The sequence below is a fragment of the Echinops telfairi genome, unplaced genomic scaffold (assembly GCF_000313985.2).
Source record: "Echinops telfairi isolate 266 unplaced genomic scaffold, ASM31398v2 ScPeMD7_1;HRSCAF=3_0, whole genome shotgun sequence".
Classification (NCBI taxonomy): Eukaryota; Metazoa; Chordata; class Mammalia; order Afrosoricida; family Tenrecidae; genus Echinops; species Echinops telfairi.
Window position 1 is genome coordinate 30,691,332 of NW_022103896.1, and position 10,477 is coordinate 30,701,808.

Here is a 10,477-nt window from a genome sequence, read left to right on the forward strand (position 1 = left end):
CATATGTTGCTTCTCAGAAAAATGAAATAAAGAATAAGACTGACTAAAAGGGAAGATAGAAGAGCTCCACCATCACTAACACTGGGCTTTCAGAAATAGTTTGGCTTTAGAGAGAACCCTCAGTGAAAATACAGCAGAATCACATGAAAGTCAATGAGCAAAGGACCTCATCCAGCCAGTGTGCTTCTTGCTCATCAGAAATGGATTATCATTTCATTATGATGACTATTAATAGTGCAAGTTTGGTATCCGTAAGCGATTAGGAACATTCCGGTTTGCTGCTTACCTCCTCTGCTTTCCCGATCCAGATGCAACAAAAGTGAACACACAGTTTGATGAATGACTAATCAGGCATGACAGAAGATTCAGAAACCCACCTCATTATATAACCACTCTGTGTCCAGATGATGGTGCATGTGAGCACGACATTTATATCGAACTAGTGTTTGAATACCTCCTCCAGGCTTACCGACCTTGACAAGGATTCTCACTGCCGATGAGTCAATGAGGACTCACAGTGACCCCCTGTGGGTTTCAGAGACTGTAACTGTTTACCAGAGTAGAAAGCCTGGTCTTTTACCTTTGGAGCAGCTGGTGGTTTTGAACTGCTAACTCTGTGGATTGCAACCCAACTTGTAACCACTACACCACCAGGGCTCCATTGACAAGCATTAGTACAGTTTTATGGAGCTAGTGTGGTATTCATGGTGCCCACCTCCCCCATGGACCACCTGCTGGATCATACAGAATCTTTAGTAATAATTATTATGAATGTTAATAATAGAACAATCTGAAGATAGATGGAATAATAATAATAGAACAATATGAAGATCATGGTAAATTGCTTGAATGTAATATTTTTTCAGTTTATGAATCCTGACATTGTTGTATAAAAGCTTTGTACCCTAAAGTACAATGCTATTTGTGACAGCATTATAAATAGCAAAGCAGAAGCTATTTCCCCCTCCTTTTCCTTTTAGTATTCCTTCATTCTCAGCCGAGGCGCCTGGGTGGTGTGGTGGTGCTGTATTGGGCGGCTGATTGCAAGGACAGCAGTTCAAAGTCGCTGCCGCTTGGTGGGAGGACGGGGCTTGCTACTGTCCTGTGAAGAGTGACAGTCTCAGAAATTCACAGGAGCGGTTCAACGCTGTCTTAGCGGGTCGCTGTGAGACTGCATGACGATGTCAGTGAGTGTGTCTGGGGGATCTTTTTTTTGGTGTTATTGTTTTTTTAAAGGTATTGACACAAGTTTACCAATAATAATTAGCACAATATTACAGCTACAACATCAGAACATTTGGCAAAACCTATGACCATAAAACAACCACAGGGCAGCAACACAAACAGCAGTGCTTATAACACAAGCCGACAAAACCTGCACGATTCGAAGCTTTGCTGGAAGCCCGTGACGATGACAACTCTGACCCAAGGCACCGAGCTGTACCCTTGTAGGTACAGTGGCACATGGAACAGGGCCTACCCCAAATATGCTTGGTGTTCGAAGTGACGACCGGAATGACTTCGTTTTTTAAAAGTCTGGTGGTCAGCTGAACACAGCACAAAACTATCAGAGTCCTTCGGGGCTCATCTCTCCCGGCGTTGTCACCTGGTACAGTGCACACCTTCAGTCGTCGCCCACTCTACCTTCCCACCATGATGTCGCTGCTGCCTGGATCATTGGAAAGAATGGATGGAAGGACGTAGTCCTGTCGACACGTATTGGGATGGAAAGCTTGCTGGGGAGAACAGAGACAGGTGGGCAAGGACTGCAGTACCTGGGATCACGGAGCTGACACCTGTGCCCGTCGCCCACGAAGACGAGGGCGCTCACCTTGGCAGGGTTCCAGCACTTGCGCAATTGACACCTGGTAAAGAAAGGACCTCATTAGGCCCAAGCCTTTGCCCTGGAGCCTGTAGCAGCACCCAAGCCTGAAACAGCTGCTTTGTCCCTAAGCACTCCTCCCCGATGCCCCCCCCCCACTTGGTTAAGCAATAATCCTATGTTACGAATTCATAGCACTATGAGCTGGAATCCACTCAATGGGATCCTATGAATTAGATTTTAAAAGAAATATAACAATAACATTTGACCAACCAACCAACCAACCCTGAGTAATGTCAATTCAGGAAACACAGATGAGCAGAAATAGCATAAGATGGCAGCATGTTTCCTTCCTCCCAGTTCTGGTTTTGGATGATCAGGTGAGGGATGGAGAGATTCTTTTCCTTTCAGGGCTTCTCATTCTTCTCACTGGTTTATTTTGACAGGAATCAAGGAAGGAAAAATGGATTGACATTTATGGAATATCCATAATGTGGAAAGTACTCTGCCAAGTGTTTTATATGAATAAATTTCTTATTTTCCCAATGAGAAAATGTAGTCAAAAAGATTAAACGGCCCTTCTGAAAGCTACAATAAGGATCCTCACCTTCATGGGTCTAACTTAACACACCTACCTACCTTTCCTCCTCCAAGATGCTGCCCCTATGTAACTCTGAATGTGATCCATTGGTGCACGAGGAGTAAAAGGTTAATGACTGCAGTTGGTAAGAATGGCACACTCAATATTTAAAAAGTGTATTTTCCCAAGGCATTTTTGACCTATATGCTGTTGTCTGTGTCCCAAAGCCAAGTGTTGACATGAGATGGCCTGCGGTAATGAGACCTATATTTAGTGCTCCTTTTGTGTCGTAGACAGAGTTACCAGCGATGTGCTGTGCTTTGGTGAGCAGCTTCAGTTGTTTTCCTTTTTGATTGGGGCACCTAATTGGCAGAGACAATTCTGTAAATGTTGTACATGAGAGCAGAGTAAAGTTTCCCATAAAAAAGTACCAACACCAATATTTATTTAGTACCCACTTTTGAATTAGCCTACTATCAAACTTTTGAGTTCTTAGAACCAGCTCTTGAATTCTTTCAGAAATGCAAAGCCTTCTGCATTTCACTGCCAACTCCAGCATGCAGCTGTTCTGTATACACGGCAAGAGCCTACAGAAGGCAGTCAGCTTTAGCGGAGAGGGACCCTATGCCAGGAAAGTCAAATGGCCCACATCACTCACTGCAGGCTCCACTCCAGCCTGGGCTACTTTTCTTCACAGTTTACTGTCACCAGCCTGGAGGCTGACAGTGGCCTCATGCCCAACACAAAAGGAATTTTTGTCTTCTTATACTCTGTTTGAGAACACAACCCCCCTGTGAATTTGGTGGTAGCCCTCAGCACAACCCTCGCCATTCCTCCCAACCCTCTGTATATACAAACGTTCAGCTTCGTGCTCCCCAGGGCCCTGCTGTGAATCTGGGGACACTCCAAGTGACTGACTCAATAGTGTTCAGCAGCCCGAACCAGGCCACTGAGCATCCCGGCCCAGCTGCCCAAACAAGTCTGCCATTCGCCAGGTGACTCCTGGAATCCATCCTTCGTTTGACTCCAGAAAAAGGGAAATAGGGAGCTCTGAATTGGCAGGGTGCCGGGGAGAGGGGATTCCCTCCCTGCTTTCCTTTTGCAGATTCAATCCCCCTGGCCCCCAACTGAGGAGAGGGGAACTCTGGAAAGAACAAGAAACAGTGGGCAGAATGCTGGTCAGAATGCTCAGCTCTGGTGCTGTTGTGCTGCCCACATGCTCTGGGGCCTCCAAAGAGCCACTGGGATTCTCAGATGTTCAGAGCCTTCGCTGTCAAACAGAAGAGTGGGCAGTGGCCATCTGTCCTTCCTCTGGCTCTGGAACAGTGGGGTTCTCTGATTTTCTGACAAAGTAGCCTATGCTACTTTACTACTGAGGAAATGGTGTGGCTTCCTCAATTCTGCATGTATTCCTCTTCCACTGGCCTCTTTCCTCTCCAGTCACGGGTGAACAGCAAGCATGCTGATGTGCTGCATCTGCCTCCCAGAGACAATGCCTGCTATCATGGTTTGAATTGAATTTCCCGAACACATGCGTTACAAATCCAAATCGCTCTACCTGTGGTTCTAATCCCATTGGCAGTGAACTTTCCTGGTTATATTAATTAGAGAGTACTAAGGCATGCCTTTAATCCAGCTCTTCTGAGATTAAAAAGAAATGAAGAAACAAGCGAGCAAGTAGAGATGGAGGAAGAAAGGCATCACACCACATGAAGATCGCTTAGAAGCCGAGGATAAGGATCTTTCTTCAGAACTCGCAAAGAGAAAGCATTCCCTTAGAGCTAGTGTACATCTAGCCTCCTAAACTATGAGAAAGCACGTATCTGTTTGCTGAAGTCACCCACGAATTTCCGTTACAGTAACACCGGACAGGAGGGTGAGTCACAAAGTATGGCAGCTAGGATTCCAGTTCATACCTGACCAGGTTCATTCAAAACACAATGTGTTCAACCAAGACTCTGTGGTCAGGATATGACAAGTTCTCCTACTAAACCCTTGCCTCAGTCTCATTCAAGTGCTTTCAAAAGGAAGGTGTCTTCCAAGGGAATATGGTAGGCCAGTTACATTCAAGGCGAGAGGTCAACCAAGAAGGTTGGGGGTTGATATATGTATTTGTTAAAGGACACAGGATGATCACAGGGACATATGGGGACGAAGTTTTAAGAAAATAAGAAAGTGTTTTGGTGAAAGAAAGGCCAGGATAGTTGTGGCAAAGAATTGTTTTCCACCAGCACTGGCTTATTCTTCAAGGGTGCTAAGGACCACCCAATAGGAAGCCTTACCTGTGCACCCTTCAGCACTGATCTTGCTCCTTCAGATGTCTCTCTGTTCCCCCAATTCAAAGAGAAATGAAAAGGTACACAATGTAATCTCTTGAGAGTGCCAAAACAGCCATTTGACATGGTACAAATCCAACAGTGCTGAACTCTTTGGGAAAGATGGAAACCCTGCCTTCAGAAGCGTGTAGACCTAGATGTGGGCTATGTCCCCAAATTAACAGCTTTACACTTTGAGGTTTTTATTGAACAAAGGGTTCTATGAGTTTGTAGCAATACATTTTGACTCATCCCGGTAACTATAATATCTGCCTTATCCACTTCTGCAGTCCCTAAAATCAGGCACGCTATCTAGTGGTAACTGAAGGTCAATTGATTGTCATTGGGTAGTCACCACAGAATTGGAAGTACTGTCCATTGCCTTTCATATATTATCTCAATTATATCCATTTACCACTGTCAGCTCAGTTTTGATTCCTCACAAAGCGCTCTCTTCAACCCAACCCATAATGCTGTTCATCTTGTTTTCTATTTCCTCACGCATGGCATATCCTTTGGGGGTGGGGAGGTGGGGAGAAAGAGAAAGCCCACTTTTCCTCAGAAGTCAAGTATCAACTAAAGTGCACTTGATTTTCAGTTGTTGTAGTCACTGAAATGACAACTTCTGCATTCTCCAGCACTCCTCTGCTTCTGAGTGCTCCATTGCATTACTCATCTCATTAATTAGCTAATCCAGAAGCTAACTGGAAGAATCCAAATTATGAAGGAAAAAAACATGCCAAATAAGGGAAAACAACGGATCGATAAGTTTGATGACTCACTAAATCATATTCTGTTCAAATCTGATTGCCACTGAAAAGGCTGCTGATGGCGTAAACTATGAAAGTCACATACCAGATTCCTCAAATTGAACATACTTCTCCATAATTAAATATCACAGCTTCATTGTTCCAATAACAAAATTGAGATATTTTCCATCGTCATAATATCCTTAGCAGATGATGTCATTGGAATGGAATGATGTTACCACATGATAACAGGCTCACCACGCCAAAGTCAAGTCATACTGTTTCTTTTCAAAGCAGATCATTGCATTGATTTTTTTTCCATTACCAAGTGATTGATGCAGCTTTAAAGGTGACCAACAAAAATTTCATCCCGCCCACCCACCCCCAAAAAATGGTCTAACAATAGGGTTATATGCTGAATGATTCAAATACCAAGGAACATGCCATATGTCGCAGCTTAGAATTCACTTAAAAATCAACCATTATCAAACCTTCAGCAGTATTTGCTCTGCAAAAATGAGAGCAGCTATCAGAGGCCCCAAATTGCCTCAAAACACAACAAAAGCTTATGTTGACCTAGTCCACTCCTTGATAACTATGGCATTCTGGAATAGACACCTGCCCACACAAGAAGCCAGTGTGCAGCTCCCAGAGGTGAGGCCCGTCCATCTCCCCTGGCAGCCTGAAGAAAGGGGGCACAAGACACTGCCAACCCCAGGCCCCTCATCACAAACAGGCTGTCACCACAAGCCAAAGAGAAACACACCCTGGGAGCCATGTTTAGACACTGTCTTTGGCTGGTTCTCTGGAGGAGATTAAGAGCAATGACATATTAAGAGAGATTCGTTTCAAGGAAATGGCTCGCAAAGTTGTACAGGCTGGTAAGTCCCAAATCATGGGAGTCAGGAAATGGGCTGGAGTCTTCTTCCAACCCAGAGTTGCAGGTCATGTGCCAGGCTTCTAGCCCCTGGGGCTTAAGGAGCCAACAAATGCTGCCATCTTTATGTCAGGCAGCAGGTTGCTGCGTACATCCCAAGACCTGAAGGTCATTTTGTGGTGCATTTGATGCAAGAACAAGAGCAGATGAGCTCTGTGGGAACATCCATATGTAAGGGAGCTTCAAAGTGTCGGTGGAAGTGAAAGAAAAAGAATAATGTGATGTTTGCATGAATGTTTGAAGTTCACTCATATATAGTGGATGCTGGCCACACCCCTAAGGAATTCTCCTTCTATCTGATTGGTTGCTTATGTCAGATCACAAAATGCAGGTGATTGCATAGTATCTACCAAACCACTGACAACCATGGACTAACCACGTTAACACATAACCTTAAGCATCATTTCCAGATCACACTGGTGATAAGACTTACAATGTACACCTTTCTTTAAGAATCGTATCACCTACACCTTTCAGATGGAACATACTCAATAAGACCATGCTTTTATCTCTCTCCTTCTGAGAAAGGCAAAGGGAAATGAGCTGTATTTCAAAACTTGAAGTGCTAGCTGATTTACCTTGGACTGGGTAACATTTAAAATTGTATGTGGTATTAGAAACAGATGCCAAGATTTTTATTCTTTTCTTCTTTAAAAAATCATTCTATTGGGGGCTCCTATAGGTCTTATAACATTCCATACATCAATTGTAACAAGCATATTTGTACATATGTTGCCATCATCTTCTAAGCATTTTTTGACAAATGACCAAGGTTTATTGTATTAACTCAAGGAGGAAGGAAAATTTTAATAATCGGTTGTGGTGGGAGGAGGCAGGATGCAAGGTATGGGTGTTAGAGGACAATGAAGTGAGTAACACAGGCAACATCTCGGGACTCAAGTGTGCCTCACATAGATTTAACAACAAAGTTGCTATTAGCTGCAATCTTGGTAATGGTTTCTATGTTCAAGTCTATTGTCTTGGCTACTTCAAATTTTGACTGTCTCCAACCTAAAAGCTCATCTTCCAGAACAATACCAGCCAACATTCTGTTGTGATCCAAAAGGTTTCCATTGGTTCATTTAAAAAATAAATTGCCACACTACTTGATCTACTCATTCTTGGTCTAGAAAACCAAACCAAACCAACCAACCAGAAAACAACTCATTGCCATCAAGTTCTAGCAGCCCTGTCCACCTGGATGACTCTGCTGGTATTTTGGGCAATGGTGACATAGCTTCCAGCTTAATAGCATCATACAAGCCACCGCAGGGCAACAAGTCTATAGACACACGGTGGACAATAAAGTTGAAGCCCAGAAAAACAGCTTTAAAAACCCATGGACGTAACCTGGGTACCGCAGTCAGAAGAACCTTCGATTCTGCTACCCCCACCCCTACACCAATCACTTGGTGTGTGGATCAAAACAAACTATTTTGGTTCTTCCAAACACGGCACACAATTCACATATGTTCCATATGATAGTCGCTATGTTTGAGCCCTTGGTACCAGCTCCTCTTTTTTCTCTCTCTCCTTCCCACATCCTCATAACCCCTTGATAAAGTATAAATTATGGTTTTCATATCTTACACTGACCTCTTTCTCCCTTGACCCACATTTCTATTGCTCCTCTTGGCTGGGGATGGGGACTGACTCTCCCTTCCTCCCCTCTTCTCCCCACCTTCCCCTTACCCTCCTGGTATTGCTACTCCCATTTCTATTCCTGAGGGGTTTATCTGACCTGGATTCCATGTGTTGTGAGAGCTCTTATCTATACCTGTGTACACACTCCAGTTTAGCCAGAACTTAAAGGCAGGACTGGGTTCATGTCAGTGGGGGGTGAGGAAGCGTCAAAGAACTAGAAAAATATTGAGTGTTTCATCAGTGCTGTACTGCGCCTGGTTGACTCATCCCTTCCTTGTGACTCTTGTGTGAGGGGATGTCCTATTGCCTACAGATGAGTTTGGGTCTCTACTCCAGCATCCCCCTCCCCCTTCATTCTCAACAGTATGTTTTTTGTTGTGATTGCACATGAGGTGTGCTTTTTCCATGTGGGCTTGTTGCTTCTCTGTTAGATGGCTGCTTGTTTAACTTCAAACCTTTAAGAGCCCAGATGCTATATCTTTTGATAGCAGAGCACCATCAGTTTATGCACCCATTTTGTCTTTAGTGATCATGGTGGGAGGGTGAGCATCACAGAATGCCAGGTTGTTCGAACAAAGTGTTCTGTGTTGATGGAGGGCTTGAGCAGAGGCCCCAAATCCATCCACTTCCTCAATGTATTGCCATATAAATATATGTATATAGGCCAATACCTCTATTTTTATGAAGTAATGTATTTACATATGTACACACCTATGTTTATACTTCTATCCATAGGTTTGTTTTCTAGATCTTTCCTCTGTTTCCTTTTACCTTCCTCCTGCCCCACCATCACACTTGCCCTTCTTCTGCCTCTTAGTAATTCCTCTCAACTAGATTGCTGCTGCTCCAACACCACCAGGATCTCTACGTCCTCCTCATGGTTGATTTTAATTCCCTAGTTGTTCCCCTGTCTGTGGCATCATTTGCTCCCTGCTCCTTTCCCCCTGCCACCCGCTGCCCCCCCCTGCCAATCTTTATTCTTTTCATTTTAACATATGTTTAAGAGTAAGGCACTGGGCTAGGGGCCGCTGGAAGCACAAAAAGAAAAGCAAGCAAACAAATAAACAATACAACACTCTACCATATCTGAATCTTGCTGCCCACTCATTGCTGTTTATTTTCCCTGTGTGAAGCCACTGGGCTGGGAGCGCTCCAGTTCAGAGGACTTGGCTCGCTCGGCCCTTGCTGCTTGCATGGCATTTGTGCCACGAACAATATTTTTGGTGATGGAGTTAATTGGTGTTGAATGCAACTTGTTTATGTATTCTGAGGAGTTATGCATGTGTTAGGGATGCCTGAGATTCCAAGGGCCTCAGTAGCATATTAAAGATTAAAAAAAAAAAAGATGGATTTCTCAACTGGACAATTTAGCAAGCTAGCATTAACTGGTCATTTGCAAGTATAGTAGCCACAGTGTCTGATGGGAAATGCTAGTAAAAGAAACATTTTAAATGATAGCTTGCTCATGAGAGAAATCACAGTCGACCAGAGCCCCTCGAATATATTCCAGGGGAGCATGTCTTCATTTCACGTGTAGCCCAAGGGAAGGTCTTGCTGCTCAGTACAGTTAACCGAGAGCTTTCCAGCCCTGTCTGAAACACACTCTATCAGAAGAGTGCCCGTATCTCATCCCATCACTGCTGTTCTCCTAGCCTCCTTAGAAGGAGTTTGGGCAATCCTTTGACTAAGGGACAGTTAGCTCTTTTTTTCTCTCTCACTCACTTATGAAATAGTTAATGAGCATCTACAATCAAGGAATGTGTGGGTGGACAATAAGAATGGGAGTTGGAGAATGGAGGGGACTCTGACCCACTCTCACGCACATCAAATTGATTCCAGCTTATACTGACTCTGTAGGATAGGGTAGAACTTCCCCTTTGGGTTCTGAGACTTTAAATCTATACTGAAGTCAACAGCCTCATCTTTCCCCTGAGAAGTGGCTGGTGGGTTTGAATAGTTGGCCTTGTAGTTAGTAGTTCAGTACATAGCCCACTACCCTATCATGGGGGGTTCCTTGGTTACTCAGGAACTCAGACCTTCAACAGGAGCAGGCAAAGCACTATCTCTTGCTTAACTTAGAGCTTGGGCACCCTTTCTCAGGATCACCATGCAGGCACATACAAGGACAGACATGTCATACCAGTTGCATTCCATTTGAGATCCAAATAGACCCTTCTGATTATAATATTAATTTACTTTAAATTACATAGTGCCTCTGAAGTATTAGTAAATAATAGGCTTCACAGATATCAGACTTGAGAATTAATCATGCAATCCTATCCTTTTTTAGTTAATAAATCATTGTATTTGGGGCTCTTACGGGTGTTCTAACAATCCACACCTCCCTTGTATCAAGCACATTTGATGTTGCCATCATCATTTTCAAAACATTTTCCTTCTGCTTGAGCCCTTGGTATCAGATCCTCTTTT